The sequence below is a fragment of the Drosophila suzukii genome, chromosome 2L (genome assembly GCF_043229965.1).
Source record: "Drosophila suzukii chromosome 2L, CBGP_Dsuzu_IsoJpt1.0, whole genome shotgun sequence".
NCBI classification, from domain to species: domain Eukaryota; kingdom Metazoa; phylum Arthropoda; class Insecta; order Diptera; family Drosophilidae; genus Drosophila; species Drosophila suzukii.
The window spans coordinates 25,390,453-25,418,249 of record NC_092080.1 but is presented as its reverse complement, the minus strand read 5'-3'; the positions used below and the strand labels follow the sequence as shown (position 1 = coordinate 25,418,249).

Sequence of the window (27,797 nt, the reverse complement as noted above, 5' to 3'; positions counted from 1 at the left end):
GTCCCGCATCTGACGTTTGAAGAATTCGTACCGTGCAGCAACAATATGACGCTTCTGCTTGAAATGTTCTGTTAGTTTTTCCGTTATTTGTTCATATGTCTGCTGGTCCAAGTTTTCGCTACCAAACAGATTTTTTACAAGCTCAAATATATGAGTGCCTGCCCACGATAGAAAATACGCTTTTTTCCTATCTGCTGCTTGCACCGAGTTAGCGAAGAAGTGCTGTGTTAATTGTTGGAGGTACGTTTCCCAATTTTGATTTTCTTTGTTAAAGTTTGGAAACGGCGGGCACACGGATAATTCTCCCGATCTGGCTAAGTTCAAACCACTGTTTTGTGAAAGAATTAGGGATGCAAAAACATCGATGTCACTATCGATACTATCGATGTTTTTTAAAACAGCGATGTATCGATGCTTTTTTTCGAACATCGATGTTATCACTAAGAGATACACACGCAAAGCAAGTGGTACGTAAATTGGGAAAAAGTGCACATTTTTCCATTTTATTAAGTATTGTTACAGTTTGATACAGGTAAAACATATTAGGGCGGTTCCTCTCGGCACAATGGACAGGTTGTTCTAGCCACACAGCCGTTATTAGACCAAACCAATCACTGCAGTGACAATATTGCAGGAACTATAAAAGCAATTTGCATGGACTTTGACATTTTTAATAAAGTGGTAACTATTGTAACGGACAACGCAGCTTCTATGAAAAAGGCCTGTGAGAATTTGCAAAAAAAGCACCTGGGTTGTTTTGCCCATTCATTAAATTTAATTGTTCAAAGCACGCTTGCCCTAAATGATGTGCAAGATGTTTTAAAAAGCGTTAAGAGCATTGTCACTTATTTTAAAAGCAGTGCGATTGCGTATGCCAAACTAAGAGCTGCACAAGGCGTTGAAAAGCCGTTAAACCTAATACAGGAAGTGCCTACTCGTTGGAATAGTGCATTCTATATGCTAAAGAGAATTTTACTCGTTCGAGAGGCAGTTTGCGGAGTTTTACTAAAATCTTTGAAGGCGCCACTACCGTTAAGTGAGGAACAATTTTCTATCATTCAAGACATCTGCACCGTTTTAGAGCCATTTGAAACGGCAACAGTGAATACGTCAGCTGCCAAAAAAGTAACGGTATCCTTAATAATACCCACAGTGCAGGGCCTTTTAATTCAAATGGATACGCTTAAGCCGCAAATGAAGACGAGTGTAGGGGCTGACACTTGCTTGTTTTTAACAAATCAGTTGAGAAGCAGACTTTACCCCTATGAATCTAGAACTGCTACGAGGATGACAACGATTCTCGATCCAAGATTTAAAAAGGAAGGATTTTACAATCCGATGAATGCAGAACAAGCAGTAGCAGCGTTGGAAAATGACTTGACTTTCGTCTTCAAAGATGTGCAGAACCAATGTCCAAATGAGGAACCGGCCGCCGAGAAAACACACCCCTCTGATTTGTACGGATTTATGGCCGAAAAAGTCAAAAATAAGCCAAGAACTTGGAGATCCGATGCAATAATCGAAATGCGGCAATATTTCGAGCAACAGAATGCGCATCAGAAAATAGATCCGCTCGAATACTGGAGGGTAAATTTTTTAATATTTTACATTTCTTCTTGAATAACCCTATTTTCTTACAGGTTAATGAAGTTCAATTCAGCAATCTTGCGCAGTGCGCGTTAAAATATTTATGTATACCTGCGACATCTACTGACTCGGAAAGGACTTTCAGCAAGGCAGGACAAATCGCGGACGAAAAGAGATCTCGACTTAAACCTAAAACTTTGAACATGCTGTTGTTTTTACAGAAAAACCAGTGGATTATTAGTTAAGATATAGATATCGATTAGATAAGTAAGATAAGTAAGAACTGAACTGAACTGAACTGAACTGAACTGAAGTGAACTGAACTGAAATAATGTGATTCCATTTTTCTTTATGATTTCGTTAAAATATGTATTAAGATTATGCTTTTTTATTTGTTTCTGAAAATATTGTTGTTGTTTTGTTTGAATAAATATAAGTTTATAATAAGTTTCATAAAAACAATATTTTAATTAATATTTGGAGGGTTTTATGGTATATATTCATAAATTGAAGAAAATTTCGATGTTTTTAGCGAAATTTCGAGGTTTTAGCAAAATTTCGATGTTTTCGCGAAATTTCGATGTTTTAGCGATATATCGATGCTTACAAACATCGATGTTGAAAACATCGATGTACTCACTATCGATGTTTTTGCATCCCTAGAAAGAATGGATTCCATCCAGTTTTGTTGTTGTTGCATCAACTTCTGCGCAAATTCTTGCTGTTGAGCCAATAATGTTTCAAAATTAACTTAGCTGTCAGCCATTGTATGTCTTTTTGCGTTCGATCACTGTTGTTTTAGTCTACCGACACGAATTACACAAAATAAAATTTTGCGGCACTTTTTTCCTCGTCGCCAGAAAATGTTGTGTTCCGATTAAAAGGAGACGACAGATCGGGTTGAGATTTATTGTCCAACTGACTTTATTCGGCTCTGTATAGCTGTGGTATTTTTGGTATGTTAGAGTGTACATAATAACAGAGAATATCGATAAAGTAAACAGCAAATGGCCAAGATTTCGTGATTATGATACATGTAAGATAATTGGATATTATCTGTAGTTTATTAATAAAGTTTAGGAATATAATAGTTTGTACATATAAGAGTTACATAAGTTTTCAACTGATTTTTCGACTGAAATTACTACTTTTTGACCAACGACTTTGTTTCACAACTTCTCTGTCTCTTGATTCGGCTGATGTTGGTGGACTATCGAATATCATTTTAGAACGCAGCGTGATAAGGACTGCCAACCTATGTCCAATCTACCAGCTCACATACATATCAGAAGCGTTTCGGTTTCTGTCCGTCCGTATGAACGCTGTGATCTTGGAAACTACAAAAGCTAGAATGTTGGGATTAGAAATGCAACTTCTAGAGATTATTACGCAGCGCAAATTTGTTTCAGCAGGGTGCCACGCCCTCTCTAACTCCAACAAACGTCCACAACGTCCTCATTTAAATGAGGGTTTGTTCTTATTATCATTACCATCATATGCCAAAAAATACTCAAATCGGTCCATTTATTAAATAGGTAATACCAAGAGTAGTCAATATTTTGCAAATTCAATCCCGATTGTACACCACATGCAGATAGCGCTAGGTGCGCTGGTGTAATAAAATAGGTAGCGCTAGCTACAAGCAAGCATATCTCCAGTCCTCTCACACTCTCTTTAGCTGAGTAACGGGTATTCGGTAGTCGATGGCATCGACTATAGCGTTCTCTCTTGCTTAAAAATTATAATTTTTTCATTCCTATGGGAGCTATACAAGATGAGTTCTAAAGTAAACGGGTCTTTTTTAATCTAGCGCCCTCTAGTGGCGCCATCTATATGTCAACTGGTGCGTTAGAATCTGCTATCGTTTATCGACTTCCAGTAAAAATTTCATCTATTGGAAGTGAGGTTATTGCGTTTTAAGTGTCAGTATGTTTTTGTCATCGGTGCGAAAATGAGCTTCGAACAAAGAGCCAACATTAAATTTGGTTTTAAAATTGGTAAAACTTTTACCGAAACGTTTCAATTGATGAAACAAGTTTATGGCGATGATTGCCTATCCCGTAGCAGAGTGCACGAGTGGTTTCAACGTTTTCAAAGTGGTCGTGAGGACATAAATGACGATGAACATGTTGGCCAACCAAAATTCGTGATCACCGAAAATTCCATCGAAACTGTGCGTGAATTCATAAAAAATCAGCCGAAATCATCATTGAAATTCATGGAAATTGAATTGAACATCTCCAAAGCATCGATTTATCGCATTTTGACCGAATATTTGGGCTTACAAAAGGTGTGTGCACGGTTTGTTCCGCACAAATTGACTGACGTCCAAAAATTGCTCAGAATTCAACATTCGAAGGACATCATTAAAGAAGCAAAAAAAAGACCCGAACTTCCTTTACAAGATTGTGACTGGTGACGAAACGTGGTGTTTTCAATAGGATCCCGAAACGAAACGCCAGAGTGCTGAATGGAAGGCGCCGGACGAGCCGAAACACAAAAAATCGCGCCTGGAGAAGTCAAAAGTAAAGACAATGCGGATTTGTTTATATGATTCCAAGGGTATTGTCCACAAAGAATTTGTTCCACCCGGCCAAAACGTTAATGCGGTATTCTACCTTGGAGTTTTGAAGCGTTTGGTGCGCCGTATTCGACGTGTTCGTCCCGAATATCGCGAAGATGGAAGTTGGCGTTTGTTGCACGACAATGCGCCGTCTCATCGATCGACGCTTGTGTCCGACTATTTGACCAAAAATCACATTTTAACCATCAACCACTCCCCATATTCACCTGATATGGCACCGTGCGACTTCTACCTTTTCGGAAAAATGCATTTGCCGATGAAAGGAAAGCGTTATGCAGACGTAGAGGCCATTCAAAAGGCTTGCACCGGCATACTGGCGGCCATAGGCAACGAGCTAAAACACTCGTTCGACATGCTTTTGGACCGTGCAAAACGCTGTATTAAAGCACAAAAAACTATTTGTTCTGTCTTTTTTTTAAAAGTCCTGTTTATTTTGGTACTCACCTTGTAGGATATAGTTGTCCGATGCGGCATGTTCCGACTTATATACTACATGCAAAAGAAATAAGACTATTGGGAAGGTTTCATCCCGATAGCTTTAAAACTGAGAGACTAGTTTGCGTAGAAACGGACAGACGGACATGGCTAGATCGACTCCTCTAGTGATGCTAATCAAGAATACATATTATTTATGGGGCCGGAAACGTGTCCTTTACTGAGTTGCAAACTTCTGACTGATATCATTATACCGTCTGCAAGGAAATAATGATGATTTGGGGAACAAACTTTTACTTATGCGCTGAGGGTGAGCTAACGTGGTTAGCTGTTAGTTGAGATAGTGTATTACGAGCCCTATTCCCAGATTTAGGAAGTAGAACCGCGGAGTTATGAGGTGTGTTGATAACTGTTTTATTCTTCATTTGGAACATGTTTATATACTACTTGGAACACGGAAGCTTAGTGTAATGATTTGTGAAATAAGCTATATTCTAAAGTAGGTCAGGGAATTATGATTATGTTGCAGTTGGCTCAGCTAAGACTGCAACATGTGCTGACTGCGTTGGCGCGTCAGTGTGCCGTTGAGTCGGTGAGTTAGTGAGACGTATAATATGCTGATCAGCAATTCTCATATGCAGTGGGTGCTACTATACGCCTGGTACTGACACTGCAACATGTGCTGACTGCATTGGCGGGTCAGAGAGCCGTTGAGTCGGTGAGACGGTGAGTTAGTCTGCAGTGAGTGCTACTGAGCGCCTGGTACTGTTCCCAACTTGGCTACAGCTTGATTTGTTGGGTGTGGTCATGTTGAGCACCTTTGGGTACGAACACATTTGTTTAATTTATAATCGTTGTTAGTATTTTCATACATATATTGAAGTATTTTCATACAATTTCTTAAATTCAAGAAATATAATGTAAATATTTATTGGAATTTGTTCTACTATAATCAAATTTTTTCGTCGTCTTTTAATGTTAAGCCAAGGAAAATGGCAAGAGAAATGTTCGAGGCACAGTTATTGTAACCAAATAAATACTGAAGCATACGTCAATTTAAATTATTTGTACCAAAAGAGAAAGAGTTGAAAGGCAAGGCGAATCGAAGTCAACTGCCACAAACTTTAATGACAACGCTTGTATGAGCTGCAAAAAGTAATTTGACTACTAGACTCACATGCCCTGCGAAGGCAATAAGAAGCCAGAAGGTAGTTGGAGATATTCCGATAAAGTTTGACATCCCAACGCCGCCCAACTCATCAGGATACCTTTTTGCCAGCCTTCGAAAGTATCCACTTTTGGCAGGTGAAGAAGTTTGCTCAAGAAATGAAGCAATAACTTGGACAAAGCGTAAGTGCGAGCAGAGGAGACATATCTACTAATGCACACACTATTTGAGATACCAGACATCCACACGTTTTGCTATCTTAACTATAAATAACAAAAATTCCTGAAAGACATTATTTGCATAAAAGTGGCGAAGCTTTCGGTACTGAAATGAGTCTAGCAAAGAGGGAATAGTGGCGAGGATGGGTTGGTTAGCTGTTGCCAGCAGCTATTTCTTGTGTCCTGTGTGTGTCCTCAATGTGCGACATCATCATCATCATCGTCGCCGTCATGATCGTCGCCAGGAGTAACGTTGCATATGCAAATTCGGTTCCTTACCCATTTTTTTGCCAAAAAGTTGGACGACTTCTTCATTGTGCTCACGTAGGTTCTAGACAGATATATGTATTTTATATACAAGTATATTTATAGTGTACAATACTCATAGTCTTAGATACTTACAAATATATATATCTGCACCGCTTTTTGTTTGTGCAAGATGAAGCAGAAAAAGTTGCCAACAGAAGACAGAGAAAAAGTCGAGGCGAGCCTGAAGTTTGGCGAAGAAGAACTAAATTCTAAAAATATCTTGTGCACGCTTCAGAAATTACGTTATTAAATGTGCATTTCCACACTCTAAAATGGGAGCACAAGGGCAAAAACCAGTTTCCGAAGGAAAATGCTACATTCTTTAAGACAATTTCAGCATTAGATATACGAAGTAAAATCTGTCTGAGATGGTGTTAGAAAATGTGTTTGAAAAATGTCATTAAGCATATATTACAGAATGCAACACGGAAAATGTAACTGCACTTTGGATGCAAAAATCTGAAAGTACTCAACGAAATGAGTCAAAACTCCATTCGGGGTTCCACTGTGTTTTGATATTATACGCGAAGTGAAGGTGAGCCCGTAGCAAAGTAAGAAATATTAACCAAATCTTTTAAAAAAGTAATTTCTAAAATGCAGTCTCAAAAACGATAAAATAAACCGTTTTGTATTAATATACAATAAATAACGGGTTTTTTAATAGGGACGCTACAAAAGACGACCGATAGGAACAGCAAATGATTCCATATTCTTTCCTGCTCTTTTGACGTTTCTCTTCAGCGAGGTTTGCCAATTCATTATGGAAAGATGTACGATCCATCAACGAGCCGGAAACATAAAAATTTACTACCGATGTGCAGAGTCAGTGTCCTCACCTTTAAGAGATAGATATTTTACTATAGTAAAACTGGGATCTGTGAGCTGGGAGCTCTTTTCTTTAGAAAATAGAATACATAACCATAACCAATTTTTGCGAGCACGTCACATTTTTTTTAACAATCTTAGCCAGCGGCTGATAACGTTATTATTTTTAGGTTGTAGAGATCACTGAGTAAAATGGTTGGTTTGACATTTAAATCAATTTTTCAGTTAACACGAATTCTTCAAAACAAGAATCATACTGAAGTTAACTTCAGACATTAAAAACATATTGCTATTTGTATTAAATGTTGGGTTTTATTGGTTATTTTTTGAGCTTTTAAGGTAAAAGTCATAATAACTAGGGTCCCTGCTTTTAGTCGATTGTCTTAAATTTTATTTCCAGAAAATGTCCTGTTGAAAAATGCTATAGTTTATTAACTATAGCACTGCTGAGAGCAGTAGCCGTAGTCATTGTGAATATAAAATATATATATTCTCAGGACCACTAGCCGAGTCGATCTAGTCATGTCCGTCTGTCCGTCCGTATGAACGCAGTGATCTTGAAAACTATAAAAGCTAGAAATTTGGGATTTGGCATGAAGAAGCTCGCAAAGTTTCTTGCGCAGCGGAAGTTTGTTCTAGCAGGGTGCCACGCCCACTCTAACGCCCACAATCCACACAAAACTGGCGCTAATGAAGATCCTATGAAGCTAATGGAGATCTTATTAACTACACCCAACAAAAATCTTTGAAAGGCAATTTGATAAGTGTGGGTGAAAATGACACTACACCTAGGATCAAATTATTGGGATAAATTTGATACTAAATAAGTAACAAAAGTATACTACCGTAAATAGTTTCATTTTAACAACAACCGTAGATACTTCGATACCCATAAAAACTTTTTTTGATTGTTCGAGTTTTTAACTGCCCTCAAGTAGCGGTTATCATGGCATTTGAACTAAACACCCGCGGAAACGTTGTGTAAAAGACCAATGGGAAAGGTGTCTGTCTCTGATGCGAAAGGTCCCCGGTTCAAGTACGCACCGATGCAGAGTACGTTGTACGATTTTTAAGAATAATATCTAACATTTTCTTAATAATAAAGTTGTATTTAAAAAGTTTTCCGATTTCAAATAAAGAAGAAAAATAAGTTTGTCACGAACCCTCAGGTCAGTGCGTCAAAAACAACGCGCTAGCACTCTGAGCCACGCCTACATTTTTTTATCCAGCGACAAAATGATTTTTTGTGACGAAATAGCTTTTTTGTAGAAAACTTTTTATTAAGTGGCAAAGTGACCCTATATTGGGGTCAATTTGATGTTCTTCGTATCAAAGATTTGTTGGCGTTCAATAGTATCACATTGACACCTAAATATGGGCATATTGATGACGATATTTTTTTGGGTGTATTAATAAACTGATACCTAACGAAATGTCGTACACAAGAAGTTTATATATGCCTTAAATGAAATGTCTTATAATTATGAAACGCCCTAAAATAAAGATTTTGTTATTTGTTATGCCACAACAATCTTTTCACTTGAATTACTTTGGTTTGTAATATTAATGAAGTATATGCACATTCGTTTCACACGACTATTAATAAAAACAAGAAAGGAAGTTAGCTTCGGCAAGCCGAAGTTTGTATACCCTTGCAATTATAATTATTAAATTTAATTCGAAATTCTTAAAAATACAAATAATGATATTCCCAATGGTACAAGATAATACGTCAAAAAACACCGAAGCTATAATTTGTTTCATATTATTTTTTCACCAATTTTGTGATCGTTTCTATGGCAGCTATAGTCGTACGATTTTGATCAAATTAAATTCGAAATTGAGAACTATTAATTAGTTTTTATTTCTATCTTATTTCCAAGCGTAGGAGGTTATATGTTAAAAAACACCAAAGATATAAGTTTTAAATTTGTTGTCCGATTATTCCTTTGAAAGCTATAAGATATATGATAGTTGTCCGACCTTGCTGGTTCCGACTTATGTACTACCTGCAAATGAAAGACGACTTCTGGGAAAGTTTCAGCCCGATTGCTTTAAAATTGAGGGACTAGTTTGCGTAGAAACAGACGGACAGACGGACATGGCTAGATCGATTCGTCTAGTGATGCTGATCCAGAATATATATACTTTATGGGGTCGGAAACGTCTCCTTCACTTCGTTGCAAACTTCTGACTGAAATCATAATACCCTCTGCCAGGGTATACAAATTACTAAAGAATTTGATAGTGTCTTATAGTTTTAAAACACACCATATTTTGTAAGACCTTCTTAAAAATGTTCTATTCCTGCAATGCATTTGCTATTTCTTCTGGCTTAGTATCTTATTAGGAAACTCATTTTTCTTCGCTGCTGCTGCCAACTGTAAAGTACATTTTTTGTAATTAGTTTAGCTGTAAAACCAACACGAGGATAATCTGTGAAGCAAACCTGTTAAGTTCCCGACACGAATATTCCACTCGCGCAGTGCTAAACCAATTACTTAGCTTCTGCACTGTCAGGGGACATTGCACGTGTTAAAGTTAATTTTAAATCCATCAAGGAGTAAGAGAGAGTGGGCATAGAACAGCGTTATTTCAACGGGGTGGATGGTGACAATTTCTTCTTCCGCTATTCCGCTGTTTGGGGTACTCGTGCACAGCAGGAAAAAGGGTTAATGGGGAAATTATGAATACGCCCAAGTCCAAGTACGGTCCAAATTAGTGAGGTCATTGGGTGAATATGCGAGTGGGGCACTGCATTCATATTCCATTGTTGGTCAACGGTGCGACTGTTAGGTAGAGTGTTTCTACTGGAAGGTATCCATTACATTATAAAAACTACTAAATACACTGAGAAAACAATATGACCTAAAATGTATAAATTATTAGGAAAACCAGCTCCCTGCCCATATATTTAAAAAATGACTTCTAACTAAAGTCATGGCAATATGCTGCCTCAAATCTCATTTCAGATTTTTAAATTCGTTACTCGCAAAATAACGGGATGTGTTGTGTTCTTTAAAAAGTATACAACAGGTGGAAGGAAGTGTTTCCGAACCCATAAAGCATATGTATTTTTGATCAGGATCACTATCCGAGTGATCTACCGTCCGTATGAACGGTGAAATCACACGTGCTATGATCTGGAAGTTATTGACATTTTTTTATTTCCATTACATTTCCGAGCCGATATTGATGTCCGATTCGGCCAGTTCCTGCCATTAAAAGAAGACTTTTTGGGAAAGGTTTATACCCATTTGCGAGGAACGGACAGGCGGACATGATTAGATCGACTCGGCAACTACACTACGTTGACAACTTTTGACTGAAATCATAGTACCCTCTGCAATGGTATGATAAGAGCATTAGTTCCTACATACTATATTTTGTAATTTCAGTTTAATTGTTAAGAACTTTGGGTATCTCTATTACAATCCTATATATACTCCAGTTTTTTAAGGAAGTCGTGTTGATTAGGAAAAAGGCAAGTAGATTGGAGCTTGCATTTGCCTAGGCGTATTTCGTGTTTTATAACCTCTAGCATATATTCGCATTTATATACTTACTGGGAATAATAAAAACCAACACCCCCCTTTTCCACGCAGTCTCTATCTTTTGTTGGTGCTTGCGCCATAAGATATTACAACCCTGCGTACCAGCGTTGTATTTGACAGTCGCAAGTGGTTGTCATTAGGACCTGTGACAAAACGGTCATTTAAATGCACTCCTTTTCTTTTGGCCGCTGCTTCTTGTGCTACTTGTGCACTAGAGTGGGCGCATAATTTCTGGTTAAATTACGTCTATAAAGTGAGTGGCAAGGGGTGGAAGCTAATGCTGATCGTTTTGCTGCACTTTCACATTGCATTTTTCCAGAGCTACTAAAAATCTCCACTTCTTTCTTCGGTACATTTTGTACAAATTTTGTAAAATGTTTCTTTTGCTTCTATTGTGCTACGTGCAAAGATTGTGTGGTAACTAAACCAATCCTTTACAACCAGTTATCGAGTTTGTTATTTAAGTCAGGGGAAAATAGTTTCTTAAAATATATATTTTATTTATCAACACCTATCCAAATCGAACCATTATGTTATTATTAACTACCTAACTAACTACCATGTCATGGTCTGTGGCACCGCTAGCTACTGCAAGGCAATGGAATTTTATTTTGTTAGATAAAGAGTAACGTCGAGTGCCTCGTCTATCAGATTGATTCATCTTGTTTTGTAATAAAATTCGATGAATAAAAGTCCTTAGACATTCTTTAAGTTAGTTTTTTTGATGTGTTACTTTTCCAAAAATCAATATTTTCAAAAGTTTAGAGCAGAGTGAAATTTTTTTTTCAAGAAAGGTGGAAACTGTTAAATTATGTTATACAAATTGAACTGAACACTTAAAAAAATATCTACATCAGTTCTGAGTTTAAATTGAAAAAACTAAGTTGTTCAATTTCTAGGTCACAAAAACCCACAAAAATTAATTGTTTTTAAGTAATCAGCTGTAAAAAAAAAACAAATAACTATATAATGTCAATAAATACCAAATAAAAATTATATCTTTATACATTTCAAAAAATACCCTTCAAGGTACTTTTGGAAATATGATGGCGCCACTTTCATAAAACGCAAATGAATTAAACACAAAGTACCAATAACTGTTGCTAAAGATCTTGATAATACGTGTATATATTTATTTGACTTGGTTTTCCACAAATCTTTGCTTTGGCACTGCTGAAACACATATAAATTGAACAAGTTTATTAATCTTCGCTCAACCTTTTTTAGTCAATTATTTTTCACGAACATATTATGCCAATTTTTAATAATATTATTGTTAATACATTGTCGGCACGATAAGAGGAATCAGATTTTGAATTTTTGACGAGACGTCACATGTGAGATTTGATGAGTTCGCAACCTTACCCTACTCGTCACCTTACCCTACACTCCCCTACAATAAAAAGGGAAATATATGTCATTATTTAGATAATTTTACATTGCCAGGCACTTTTGGACCGTGTTTAAAATTAACAAAACAACGATTTCGTTGTGTTCCTCTTTTAAATTTGGTTTATTTGAAGATGAAATGTGGAGTAACGTAAATATAGTTTAGTTATACCCGTTACTCGTAGAGTAAAAGGGTATACTAGATTCGTCGGAAAGTATGTAACAGGCAGAAGGAAGCGTTTCCGACCCCATAAAGTATATATATTCTTGATCAAGATCACTAGCCGAGTCGATCTAGCCATGTCCGTTTGTCCGTCTGACCGTCTGTCCGTCTGTCCGCCTGTCCGTATGAACGCTGAGATCTCGGAAACTATAAGAGCTATTGAGACATGGCGTGCAGATTCCTGAGCTTCTTACGCAGCGCAAGTTTGTTTCAGCAGAGTGCCACGCCCACTCTAACGCCCACAAACCGCCCAGAACTAGAATAAAAACTTTAACTGAAATGTATTGTTCCCATCAATACCTATCGATTGACCCAAAAAAAAGTTTGCCACGCCCACTTTAACGCCCACAAACCGCCCAAACCTGTGACGCCCACAATTTTCATGCTAGATAAAAAATGTATATGAAATGTATTGGTCTCGTCAATACCTATCGATTGGTGCAAAAAAAAATTTGCCACGCTCACTCTAACGCCCATAACGCTTAAATCTGTATATCGCCGGTAGGTGGCGCATTTTAATATCGCTTTGCTACTTGCATATCTCTATTTAGCTGAGTAACGGGTATCTGATAGTCGAGGTACTCGACTATAGCGTTCTTCCTTGTTTTCTTTTCAATTTGGCTTATAGCGTGCAAGAGTTCAAATTGAAACGTATATATAATGATCGTTTTTTAAGTTAGGAGAATAATTAACTACATTGCATTACAAAAAAAAAGTTATAATGGAGTACCTTGACTATGGGATACCCGTTACTCAGCTTAAGGGACCAAAGGGCAATGGAGATATGCAAGTAGCAAAGCGAGGTTGAAATGCGCCACCTACCCGCGATCTCAATATATGGTTATGTGGAAAACTTTTTTCTGGGTCAATCGATAGGTATTGACGAGACTAATACATTTCAGTTAAAATTTTTTGTCTAGCATAAAAATTGTGGGCGCCACAGGTTTGGACGGTTTGTGGGCGTTAGAGTGGGCGTGGCACTCTGCTGAAACAAACTTGCGCTGCGCAGGAATCTCAGGAATCTGCATGCCTAGTATTGTAGCTTGTATAGTTTCCGAGATCTCAGCGTTCATACGGACAGACGGACGGACGGACAGACGGACATGGCTAGATCGACTCGGCTAGTGATCCTGATCAAGAATATATATACTTTATGGGGTCGGAAACGCTTCCTTCTGCCTGTTACATATTTCCCGACAAATCTAGTATATCCTTTTACTCTACGAGTAACGGGTATAAAAAGTAAAGCAATAAAATACAAATATGTTTGAAAACAGTAAAGTACTATTTATACCCGTTACTCGTAGAGTAAAAGGGTATACTTGATTCGTCGGAAAGTATGTACAAGGTAAAGTATAAACATATATTCGTGATCAGAATCACAAGCCGAGTCGATCTAGGCATGTCCGTCTGTCTGCCTGTCTGTCCGTCCGTATGAACGCTGAGATCTTGGAAACTATTAATTATTAGCTAGAATGCTTGGGATGCAGATTCTTATGCTTCTGGAACAGCGAACGTTTATTTGAGCAGAGTGCCACGCACACTCTAACGACCACGCAAATACCTGTGTAACGTCCACATTTTTGAAGATTTTGTGAAAGTGTAAATGCAAATTTGTTTTGATTATTAATATCTATCTTCATTCCAACTCGGACAATCAATTATAAAGTAATAAGCATATAAAGAAATCTACGCAAGGTGACGCTGTTGCGGGGCGTGCAATATTGTGAACAATAGCTTTGCTGCTTGCCTGTCTCCATCTTCCCCTAAGGTGAGTAACGGGTATCTGATAGTCGAGGCCGTCGACTATAGCGTTCTCTCTTGTTTTTTGTTCATTTTACATACGTTTATTTTGGGTGTCTATGAACAGTCCTTCCTTTTTAAAGAGGGTCGTCGGCCTTCTTGAGAAGCCGCCCAAAAATAGTTCTGCCGTCGACGTCTTCGACTTGTCTGTTTTTCTGGCCGTCATTAAAACAGTCTACAGCAAACATAACCGTTAATTGTCATTTGTGCGCGAAGTCGGAACTCCATGCCTTCCGTAAATCCCTCTTTTTCCGGCTTGACGCATGCGCCTCATTACAATTTAATTCACAACGTGATTGCAAGCGTTGAGTGGGATGAGAATGGGAATGAAAATTAAAGGGTGGTACACATTTTTGTATAAGTATTGTGTTTTGGGGCAACTAAGCTGCGGAAAGTAAAGAGAGGAAATGAAACCACCGACTTGGCGAAAAGTTTTCTTGTAGTTTTGCGCCACTTGACACGCACCTCACAAAATTTTCACACGGCTTGTGGGCCACAAAACCCTTACATATATGCACTATTGTCGACCCCACAATGTTCGTTTCACTACTGCCCCTCATTTCACCCACGTGAAATTATGGCCAGTCGTCGAAAATCGAATGGGTCGGAAATGCGACACCTACAAAAATTCCCCAACAACGGTTGCCTATTGTTTGGCATAGACCTCCACTTTCAGACTGGCTTTGTTTTCTATTAAAACGTTCATACTAACATATTATTTTTATTTCATTTATATTTTTTTGTCAAATAAATTTTGAATCGATAATTGACACTGTCATCATTTTATTTTTATTTTGCCAGGTAGGTAATTATAAGTATAGAATGATATATTAAATTCGTCGGAATGTATGTATGTAACAGGTAAATAAGCGTTTGTCGACCCCATAAAGTATATATATTCTGGATCAGGATCGCTAGCCGAGTCAAACTAGCTATGTCCGTCTGTCCGTCAGTACGTGTGACCGCTGAGATCGCGGAGATCACTATAAAAGCTAGAACGTTGGGACTTGGCATGCAGATTCTTGAGGTTCTTGCGCAGCCCAAGTGGCACGCCCACAAACGTCCGTAACTCAAAAACCTGTCCACATTTTTAATAATTTAAAAAATGTTCACTATTTTGTTAAAGTGCAAGTGACCTTAATTTATTTACCTTGATGGTTGCTAGAAAACCATATTCGCTTTAAATCTGATTCTGAAAATGATCTCAAAGTTGAAAAATTCAGTTGCTTGCTTTTTTTTTAAACGCATTTACATATCAACGGATTCTTGGTTTGATAGTCCGTCAAAGCATTTGAAAAGTGACACTCCATACCTTTCAAACCTCAAAGTCAAAATAATTTTGGGAGTTTTATGGAGTGAAAGAACGAAAGATTAAAACAACTTACTTTAAAATATGCAGGGCGTTGGCTCTCCTATTATTTTGAAAGCAGCAGTGTTTCTATCAATATGTCTGCTTTTACTTATAACTGCCTTATAAAAATCGTTAAATTATTTTGGAGTATGGTGTTCGAAGAGAGAGTTGGACTTTTCAAAAGCTTTGACGAACTTACAAACCCAGATACCGTTCTCTGTAACTGCCTTTCAAATATAAACAAGGGAGAACGCTATAGTCGAGTACCTCGACTATCAGATACCCGTTACTCAGCTAAAGGGACCAAAGGGAAATGGAGATATGCAAGCAGTAAAGTATCTCGACTATCAGATACCCGTTACTCAGCTAAAGGGACCAAAGGGAAATGGAGATATGCAAGCAGTAAAGTATCTCGACTATCAGATACCCGTTACTCAGCTAAAGGGACCAAAGGGAAATGGAGATATGCAAGCGATAAAGCGAGATTAAAATGCGCCACCTACCGGCGGTGGACCGATTTGAGCGTTAAGGGCGTTAGAGTGGGCGTGGAAATTTTTCGATAGGTATTGACGAGACCAATACATTTCAGTTACAATTTTTTATCTAGCATACAAATTGTGGGCGTCACAGGTTTGGGGGGTTTGTGGGCGGTAAGGTGGGCGTGGCAAACTTTTTTTGTATGTCACATAGAGTTATCAATACCAATCTACAAGCCAAAAATTGTTCGCTTCGGACCCTCTATTAAAAAGTAATAAGCAAAACAGCGAACCATCTGGGAAAAGGGCATCTAGAAGTCGAGGCCGTCGAGAATAGTGTTCTTTCTTTTTCTATATTTAGTTTTTGAATTATTTATATACAGCCATGGTCGTTAAATTGTTACAGACGAAATCTGAATTCCATTCGTAGAAAAAATTTAAAAATGAAGTTAATATTTTGTAATAAAATCTTACTCCAAAAGTTTTGATTGGTTTTTTTTTTGTTTATTGAAAATATTTTGTTAGTGGTTAATATACTTAAACGTTTTAAACAATAGAAAATGGCTTTTTGGTGAACGATTGCAAATCGACAGGATTTATCAAAGAGTTAAAAGATTTTAAAACGTAATATATATTTCGCTTAAACTAACATTTGTATTGGGTACATGCCGGCCATGTAATTTGAAATGGGAATTACAAATCACTGGGTTGTGCTTTATACAAAAAAGGAGAGAAAAACAAAGCGGAAGAGTAGATCCGAAGGACACACCCAATCAATTATATAGACAGCAATTTTACAGCCCCACTGGGCAGTGTCGTTACCTCCCCTCCCATAACCCGTACCATATCCGTGCCACACCGAAAACCCGCTCGATGGATTCGAGTCCAGACTCCCAACACTGCACATGGATTTGTACGAGTGTGTCTGTGCAATTGGAACATTTCATGGATTAAACGTTTTCTTAATTGAGTGCCTCATTTTCCGGTTAGGAAGTTTTTCATGCAGAAAAAATAAATTACTCACATGAGTGCAATTTGGCAGCGGCAGGCGCATCAGGACGTAGGGTACAGTCGCCGGAATCAAGCCTCAATGGTCTTAACCTGTCCTATCTTTTTCACGAGCGGTCCTGTGCTGAACAATCACCTTATGGCGGCGTTTATCAAATAGTTGCCTGGGTTTTTCTGTTAATCCAGCAAGTTGTAGCTGAACGATTGAACTTTAAACGGTTTAGCCTATAAAATACACACAACAATATTTTCTCGGTCATATTGACCAAGGTTGATTGTTGTGTAACTACAAATAAATGTCCAAGTATTGGCTTTATAAAAATAAAAATAGTACTTTACTTTAAGTAATAATATTAAAATAGTTGTATATGTATTTGTCTTTGTTTTGTTTACAATGTAATAGTTAAACTACTACAACCCAATGGTAAATAGTTAAACCATAAAAATAGTTATCCTTACGTAAAATCTTCCATACAAATGTATGCAACAATCGGTTTACAAATTTTCTAAAATATTCTGCTCTTAATTCATAGCTCTGATACTTAAGACTTTACTTAAAATGTATAGGGTCATAACATAATTAAACACTAGCTGGAAGTAAAGTGCAAGCCACACCCCTAAAATCCGTAGGATGAATTAACTTTTGGAAAAGGTAATTTGAAAATTAATTTATTTAACTATTTCTTATGATAACCCTTACGTTTACGTATTGCGTAACAGTAACTAGTTTATGCACAGAGAGAATTATTCAAGTAACTTGCACTCAAATTGAGTATTTTTGTACTCAAAAATTCAGCATGAACAAAAATTCTCACATTGAGTGCAAAATACTCACTTTCAGTACAAATTTCTCAAAAAATTTGTACTTAAATTGAGTACACTTGTGCTCTTTTTTGAACATTTTTCCTCAATATGAGTACAAACTGCACTCATTTTAAGAAATAATTTAGTTGAATTTTAAAGTCGAGTATCCCCTTTTCTCAAACTGAAAAATTTCCGGCGCTCAAAATGAGAAACAAGTTCTTGATAGTAAACTTCTAAATTCTCAAATGAAGAACTTTTACACTTAATCCCGCTCCAACCATTCCCAGAAAAAAGGGTAAAATATTTTTTTCATTTTATTTTATAACATAGTTTATATATACAAACATATTTTTATACCCGTCACTCGTAGAGTAAAAGGGTATAGTAGATTCGTCGGAAAGTATGTAACAGGCAGAAGGAAGCGTTTCCGACCCCATAAAGTATATACATTCTTGATCAGGATCACTAGCCGAGTCGATCTAGCCATGTCCGTCTGTCCGTCCGTCCGTCTGTCGGTCTGTCCGTATGAACGCTGAGATCTCGGAAACTATAAGAGCTACAATACTGGGATTAGGCATGCAGATTCCTGAGATTCCTGCGCAGCGCAAGTTTGTTTCAGCAGAGTGCCACGCCCACTATAACGACAGTTATAGTTTTGATGTTAGAATACAAATTTTAAGTGAAATGTATTGTTTTCGTCAACACCTATCGATTGACCAAAAAAAAATTTGCCACGCCCACTCTATCGCCCACAACCCGCCCAAGCCTGTGGCGCCCACAATTTTCATGCTAGATAAAAAATTTTAACTGAAATGTATTGGTCTCGTCAATCGATTGATCCATAAAAAAATTTGCCACGCCCACTCTAACGCCCATAACGCTTAAATCTGTCTACCGCCGGTAGGTGGCGCATTTCAATCTCGGCTATACTTTGTGGGGTCGGAAACGCTTCCTTCTGCCTGTTACATACTTTCCGACGAATCTAGTATACCCTTTTACTGTACGAGTAACGGGTATAATTATATGTGTATGTACAATGTACATAAAAAACTAACAAAACTAGACACGTGCTGCACGCCACTTACAATCACACATACAAACATATTGATGTACAGTGTTTGTTTATTGTATCATTATTGAGCACATTATAAATACAGTTTGAATTAAAAAACTTACCCTCGAGGTACGGAAGGGTGGCACGAATGTCCAATTCACTACAAAAGTTTTTTAACTTTGTGTTACGCGGCAAATTACAGTCACACAAATTCAGCGCGCACCATTAGTGAGAGAGAGAGACCACCATATACGCAACGAAGTAAAGGCCGCTCATCTCTCGTCTCGTTCGCAGAACGGAATTCTCTAGAACTTATTATGACAATTCGCAACTCATTTTTGAGTATATCGGTTACTCATATTGAGAATACTAATTCTCAAGGTGGAATTTGAAGAACACATTTGCTCAAACCTAGAATTTTGTGATCAATTGAAGTCATTTTTCTTAAAATGAGTGCAACTTTTCTCAATATGAGTTTTTTCACAAATTGTGTACTTAAATTGGGTACATCCTCAAATTGTGAATACAAATACTATATTTGAGAACGTCATAATTTTTTCTGTGCCTACATACTCTATAAGGTCGGAATCGCTTCCTTCTGCTTTTTCCTCCTGTTCTCCACAAGTACAGTACACCCATTTTCTCTACGAGTAACGGGTAAAATTAAATTAATTGGAGTAATAACTTATTTCCTTCGGTATAATTGTATTTTACCCTGTTTAAAGAAGAGAGTTATCTAATAAATAGTGTAAAACATAGTTATACCGAAAGAAGTTAGTTATTACTCCAACTAATTTAATTTTGTACAAGTATCAAATGCGTTGATTAAACTGAATAGCGTTTTGTTTGTATCAGTGTGCGTATATGAGAAGTTCAATGGCTTGGACCGGTCACCAGGGAAATTAGTAATACGACAAGTACAACAGCATTACCACCGCACCCGCCTTTTCACAACTTTAACCCAAAAACGACCCATGGCCCACTGCATTTGTGGACAAATGAGCTCGATGGCAGCCTTGTCGTTGTCGTCGCCATTGCCTCCACCATTTTTACACATTTTACTTATTCCCTTTGTTCTGGTTGTCCTAGCTTTATGTCTCCATAAATTTGCCACTGATCTTCCTGGTCCTGCCATGAACACGTTTGGTCCCTTTTGCTCGACTATGTCCCTTTCTGGCTCGTCCAGGCACTTGGCCAGTAATTGAAATGGCGTAACGACTAAAAATTTAAGAGAATTTCGCTTTTCGTCGCTCTAATGAAAAAGTCAAAGAGCCCTCCCCTCCATGCGGAATAGATTTGAGGTGGTTAAAAGTTGCTGGCTCCAGAAAAGTTTTTGAAAAGTTAATATTGATAAATTGATTTAAAGTTTAATAATTATAGTTTTTAGAAAAGAGAAAAATAAAAGTTTAAGCAATTGAAATAAGCACACTGAAACTTAATCAACTAACACATCAAAGTGTTTAAAATATAATAAACTAGCAAGGTCGCTCACAGCTTCGCCTGTGGAAATCAAGATTGAACATTTCGAAAATAGACCGGATATATCCTTTCCCTGGTCATGTGTTTATTAATGCTACATAAATTAGACTTTAACAAAAAAGGAAGTTAACATCTGCAAGCCGAAGTTTGTATAACCTTGGCGTTATAATTACAAAATTTAATTCAAAATTCTTAAAAATAAAAAAAAATATATTCCCAATAGTATAAGATAATATGTCAAAAAACACCGAAGCTATAATTTGTTTCATATTATTTTCCCACCAATTTTCCGATCGTTCCTGTGGCAGCTATATGATATAGTCGTTCGATTTTGATAAAATTAAATTCGAAATTCAGAAAAAAAAATGTTATTTTCAAGCGTAGTCTCGATCATGCTTTCGTGGAGTGCAGACGCGTTTTTGCATTGCTGCGAAAATCTTTGTGAAGATTCTATGGACAAGTCCACCTTCGTGGCAAATCAATTTGCTTTTGTAAACCCGGCAGCTAAAGCTGCAGTGACAGTGCTCAGACTCTCCGTTAGCTCTGGTGAATCGCGAAAACAAGTGAAACAGAGACCTAAAGGCAACAGTTGCAATTTGTTGATCTGGCAAATCACCGCTACTTCGAATTCAAATTCGAATTCAAATTATTCATAAACTCAATAAAATAAAATTTAACAAAAATACAGGCATCCGCTCCCCGTACTGAACCCGGTGCCTCCCGGCTGCAAGGTGCACACCTTGCCCACTAGGCTACGACTGCTTTCGTGGAACCTACTCTAAGTGGGTTTGTCTACTGGAAGTCGGTAAAGCAGTACAAAGCAGTGCACAGCTTCCAATATGCCTACAATGTCGGACTCCGAATCCGAACTCGACATCCACGCAAATGTGGTTAAGGCGCAACAGACTATGACTAATGCTCTTAATTCCTCGTTACAAAAATTTAGCAGCATTTATAAAGCCAGTTCTATCAACGCCCAGCCTCTACCATCTAATGACATTGAACCCGAGCTAGAAGCCATAGCCGGCGACGATGAAGACTGGTGGACCCCAAGGAACAACAAACGCCGTCCAGAGTCCAGGTCTCCCAATTCTGCTAATAAAGTGCAGAGAAATTCCACTAGTCCCAAAACCACTGAGTCCGCCAACCGATTTGCTGAGCTTTCGGACATGGACACAACCGAAGAATATCTTCAAGCTTACCAAACAGTCAGCCAGTTGGCTAACAACCCTGATCAGGCCAGCACCAGCACAGGCTTAAGCCACGGCAGCTCCGGTAACAACAACAACGTCGAACGCAACAGAAGTCAATCCAACAACAACAGTATCGAAAATGCTCCTAACAAACACCCACCCAATCACAAGCCACCGCCGATTGTAATCAACAACTGCGAGAATCTGAACGGGCTTATTCGATCCATAGATAAAATCGTACACCCGTCTAAATACTCCGTAAAATATCATTCCAACAATTCTGTTTCGATCCTTTCTGCAGATTCAGACGCGTATAGAGCAATCAGTAAATACTTGATTGCAAAAAAGATCCCGTTCCACTCCTGGCAGCTTAAAGAGGACAGATCTTATCGCGTGGTTATTCGAGGTGTTCATCACTCCACTCCGGACGATCACACCAAGGAAAGCCTTACCTTGCTTGGCCATAATGTTCGCTTTATCAATAGACCAAAAAGCCGTTTCGACAAATCAAAGTTCGTCAACCTAGTGTTTGTTGAACTAGAGCCATCTCCAACCAACAAGGAAATCCACGAAGTTAAGACCCTATGTCGCCAGCGTGTGCAAGTGGAATTACCGTACAAAAAGGATGATGTCGTACAATGCCATCGTTGCCAGGACTTCCACCATACAAAAAACAACTGCTTTCTGGATCATAACTGTGTGAGATGTGGTCAGAAACATGCCATAGAGGCCTGCGAACGTGATATTCATCCTGTTAAATGTGTTAATTGTGGTGAAAATCACACAGCAAACTACAAGGGCTGTGTTGTCTACCAGCAGACAGTAAGACGCCGAAAAAATCTTTCATCCCAGGGTAACGCTCTTCCCCAAAAAACCTCTACCAAAAGGACTACTGTTCGATCGGATGTCGTGGGAGCTCTGTCTTACGCAAATGTCACCAATGGTCATTCTCGTCACCAAAACCAACAGGGTGGCCGATCCCAGTTGCAGCAGCCTGCGAACCTGCACCAGAACCAATTCCCTCCACTGGGAACCAGCAATAGGAGACCTAACCAGCAACATAAACCAAATGACCTCCCTCGGTTACGGACACAAACCATACAGACGACAGACCAACAACAATACCCAGAGACCCGCCATCAGCAGCAGCAGTCCTTCCAGCAACAACATCAACGAAATCACGAGCAATTCCAGAACGATCAGCAATGGAAACGACAAGAACAAATGTATCTACGATCTGAAGAACAACTGTCTGACCTTGTTGCTCGGTTTGACAAAATGCTTCAGATGATGATGTCAATGATGTCCCTTATCACCAACCTTTTACCACAAATAGCGCCAGGATCTGCTCAAGCAGCCGCTGGTCTCCACTCTGCCTTTACAGCCCGACCATGAGTCAAATTGAAATCAAAATCGGTGTGTGGAACGCCGACGGCTTGGTCAACAAGTCACTCGAGATGGAGCTTTTTGTAAAACAACATCATATCGACGTTATGTTGGTCAGCGAAACTCATTTCTGCTCTAGATCATACTACCAGCTATGGGATATGACGTACATCTTTCAAACCATCCTGCTGATCGCCATCGCGGAGGATCCGCAATCATCATCAAATCGTGCCTTAAATACTACCAATTTTTATGTATAGAACAACAAACGGCTCAGTGTGTTGCGATTAAAGTCAGGACTGACCTAGGGGAAATCGTCATTGCGTCTATATATTGTCCTCCAAATTCGCCTCTTACAGCTAACCACTACGAAGAGCTTCTTAGTGAGCTTGGGCCAAATTTTATAATTGCAGGGGACTGGAATGCGCATCATCGTCTCTGGGGATCACGTAACTCTACAATTCGGGGCAGAACTCTAGCGGATATTGTACTCGCATCTCATATGCAGGTTCTTGCTACCGGAGGGCCTACACATTACCCGTACAGCCAACGCATGCCATCAGCCATAGACTTTGCCATTTACAAAGGAATTCGTTCTGATTTTCTAAGCATCTCTGAAATTGTTGAACTACAATAAGTTCGGATCACATCCCACTAATAATACACTACAGAGTTTCCGCCTGTAAGCTTTCCCGCAAGACGTTCGTCCTGCCCCTGAATGCAAATATCCCACAGTTTCAGGAAGCGATTAACGGCTTAGTTAACCTTAACATGCAGCTGAACACTCCTGATGAAATTGACGATGCAACTGAAGTGTTTGTGCGAAATATTCACATCGCTGCCGAATCATCAACCTGCGGCCAAAGACCAAACAGCCCATCTGATCCACCTCAGGCCCTTTTAAAACCTGAGGTCCTGGATTTGGTGAGGCTTAAAAGGACGTTGCGCCGCAGATTTATGCGTTCTCGAGACCCTGCTGACAAAAGAGAATATCGTCGTGCTGAGGACGATCTTAAGAAACTTTTGCTGAGAACGAAGAGTGAATACTTTGCTGATATGCTCCGCAATGCTGATCCCACAAAGCCGTATGGTTTCAATCTCTGGAGGGCAACAAGGAATATTAAGCGACAGCCCCCTCGCCGAATTCCAATAAGGCGTGCCGACAACACGTGGTGCAGATCAGACAGCGAAATTTCGATGGCCTTTGCTGAGGAATTGGAAGAGCGCTTTCAGCCATTCAATCTTGCTAGGCCTGAAGACGTGGATAATACCCTAGCATTCCTAAATGCCCCCTCCTCGGCGATTGAACCTATCCCACATGTGAGTCCGGAAGAGGTTTGCCTTCAAATTCGCAAGCTGCAACGCAGTAAGGCTCCCGGTTTCGACGGGATCGACAGCAGAATTGCCAAGGCGTTACCTAGGAAGGGTATACTTTTTCTAGTTCTACTTTTCAACTCCATGCTACGTATCCACCATTTTCCCACACAGTGGAAGTGTGCTGTGATATCGATGATACCCAAGCCAGGAAAACCGGAAAACCTTGTTGCATCCTACCGACCTATAAGTCTACTGCCCACCTTCTCTGAAATATTCGAAAGAATATTCCTTAGTAGAATGATGGCAGTAAGAAGTGTACAGGACGCCATTCCAGACCACCAGTTCGGATTTAGAAGTCGACATGGAACCCCAGAGCAAGCGCATCGGGTAACGCAGCACATCCTTGGAGCGTTCGAGAACAAGCAGTACAGCTCAGCAGTCTTTCTTGACGTCAAAGAAGCTTTTGACCGCGTTTGGCACGATGGCTTGCTGTATAAGTTGAAAACTCTCCTGCCTACTGCCCAATATCTTCTCCTAAAATCGTATCTCTTAGAACGAAATTTTATGGTAGATGTGAGAGGCGAAAGATCGTCCATCAGATGCATTCGAGCTGGCGTACCTCAGGGTAGCGTTCTTGGTCCGGTACTATACACTCTGTATACCGCTGACCTGCCATACCCTAGGGAACTGGGTACCCTCTTGGCTACATATGCTGATGACACAGCCTTTATTGCCAACTCCACGTGTCGAATTGAAGCAACCCAAATCACACAAAACTTTTTGGATTTGTATGGCGAATGGACGAATCGATGGAACATCTCGATAAACGGAAATAAGTCTCAGCACTGCAACTTCTCTCTTAGAAGTAAAATTCTCCCCAGAGTGAAATTACATGACACACTCATACCGCAATCAGCCCAGGCTCAGTACTTGGGCTTGATTTTGGACAAACGTCTTACGTGGAGGCAGCACATAACCAAAATTACAGCAACATGTCGCTCCAAACTGCGGAAACTAAATTGGATGCTTAAAGGTAAAAGTGAGCTCAGCCTTAGCAACAAGATGTTGCTGTACAGGTCGATAGTGGTTCCTTCATTCACGTATTGCATACAAATATGGGGTACCGCTTCAGACTTAAATGTCATGAGGGTCCAAAGAATTCAAAACCGGGCGCTACGTACGATTGCGGATGCGCCTTGGTACGTAAGGAACGATGTCCTGGCTTGCGACCTTCACATCCCCTCGGTGCGAGAGCAGATTAATATGCACTCAAGCCGTTACAACGACCGTCTACAAGCCCACACGAACCACCTAGCAGCATCCCTGGCAAACCGAATCTCAACGAGAAGAAGACTAAAGCGAAGTCACCCCGGTGATCTCTGGACAAGAGGACGTCAGGTCTCTCGAGTCCTAAAGCAATGAAATTGTTCAATTATTGTAAATATTGTTAATCTCCTTTTCTGTTATGTTTCCATGTTAATTTTTCCTCTTCGTAGACAACGTTTTATAGCCATTAAGTTGGCTGATCAACGTTAAATAAATAAATTTGTTATACTAAAAAAAAAAAAAAAAAATTTTCAAGCGTAGGAGGTTATATGTTAAAAAAACACCGGAGCTATAATTTGTTTCATACTATTTTTCCACCAATTTTTTAGTCGTCCGATTTTAATAAAATTTAATTCGAAATTCAAAACTATTTAAAAAATCTTATTTCCAAGCATAGGAGGTTATATGTTAAAAAACACCAAAGATATAATTTAAAAAAAAATGTTTCCGATTATTCCTATGGGAGCTATAAGATATAGTTGTCTGATCCGGCTGGTTTAGTCATATATATTACCTGCAAAGGAAATAAGACTTTTGGGAAAGGTTCGGCCCGATAGCTTTGAAACTGAGAGACTAGTTTGCGTAGAAACGGACGGACAGACGGACATGGCTAGATCGACTCGTTTAGTGATGCTGATCAAGAATATATGTATATACTTTATGGGAAAACGTCTCCTTCACTGCGTTGCAAACTTCTGACTTAAATCATAAAATACAAAAGTTTGCCACGCCCACTTTAACGCCCACAAACCGCGAAAACCTGTGACGCCCATATGCTAGATAAAAATTTTAACTTTTTATTTAAGTTTATGTTCCATGTTCTGGTCTAGCGAAGAGCGAAGAGGCTGAAAAGAAAACGTTTTTGTTAGCAAATATTGTAAATATATATGCATATATATACATACATGAAACAATTAAATTAGAATGTTATTAAATTAACATTTAAAATGCATTTTGAAAATTATATGTGTATGTATGTATGTAGATTGTACATAAAAAACTAAGAAAACTAGACACGTGCTTCACGCCACTTACAATCACACATATGTACATACATAATGATGTACACGTTTTGGCAATATTTTTGCAGTGTTTGCTTATTGTATCATTATTGAGCACATTATAAATACAGTTAAAATTAAAAAACTTACCCTCGAGGTACGGAAGGGTCGCACGAATGTCCAATTCATAAAATAGTTTTTTAGCTTTGTGTTACGCGCCCGTCTTGACTTAGCTAAATCACACGGCAAATGACAGTCACACAAATGCGGCGAGCACCACTTTACACACCATTTAGTGAGAGAGAGACAACCATATATGAAACGAAATTAAGGCCGCTCATCTCTCGACTTGTTCGCAGAACGGAATTCTCTAGAACTCCTTATGAGAATTCGCAACTCATTTTTGAGTTTATCGATTACTCATAATGAGAATATTAATTCTCAAGTTGGAAATTGAAGAACATATTTCGTCAAACTTAGAATTTTGCGATCAATTCAAGTCCTTTTTCTTAAAATAAGTGCAGCTTTTCTCAACATGAGTTTTTTCCACAAATTTTGTACTTAAATTGAGTACATCCTCAAATTGAGAATACCAACACTCAATTTGAGAACGTCATAATTTTCTCTGTGTAGGCTATAGGGATTTGGCATGCAGATTCCTGAGCTTCTTACGCAGCGCACGTTTGTTTCATCAGGGTGCCACGCCCACTCTAAAGCCCACAAACCGCCCACAAACTTCAAAAAATCGCAAATATAAATCCGGATATCTCGGAAACTATTGGGAATTCAGATTTAGAATCCGTATCCTTGTACGCAGTGCAAGTTTGTTACGCGAGTATGCCACGCCCACTCTTACGCCTACAAACAACCTAAACCTGTGGCGCCCTCAATTTTCATGCTAGATACACAAACTGATATGTATTAGTCTCGTCAATACCTACCTACCATTGATCCAAAAAAAGTTTGCCACACCCACTCTAACGTTCACAATCGGTCAAAGCCTAGCGCATTTCAATCTCGCTTTGCTGCTTGCCTATCTCCATTTCCCTTTGGTCCCTTAAGCTGAGTAACGTGTACCTCATAATCAAGGTACTCGATTATAGCGTTCTTCCATGTTTTTGTACTTTTATCATTTGGGCAGTTCAGTCCTTGGTGTGCCCATCCCTATTTTGCGATTCTGAAAGATATAAAGCAAATTGAACTATTATGTATTTATATGCACTGGTCGGCATATGTATTTTGACAAAACAAAAGTTAAATATACACACAATTTTAACTTACTTCTTGTAAACTTTTGGCATTAATGG

At 38.8% G+C, this 27,797-nt stretch overlaps 1 protein-coding gene and 1 long non-coding RNA gene across 2 annotated transcripts in view; both read left to right on the top strand.

Annotated features, from left to right (window-relative positions):
• Sema1a (semaphorin 1a) overlaps window positions 1-27,797 on the top strand; it is a 233,220-nt gene that overhangs the window by 55,447 nt on the left and 149,976 nt on the right. The window lies entirely within an intron of this gene.
• Window positions 574-2,049, top strand: LOC118877040 (uncharacterized). The gene is made up of 2 exons (XR_010654731.2): window positions 574-1,587; window positions 1,641-2,049. It is a non-coding gene; the product is annotated as an uncharacterized lncRNA (long non-coding RNA).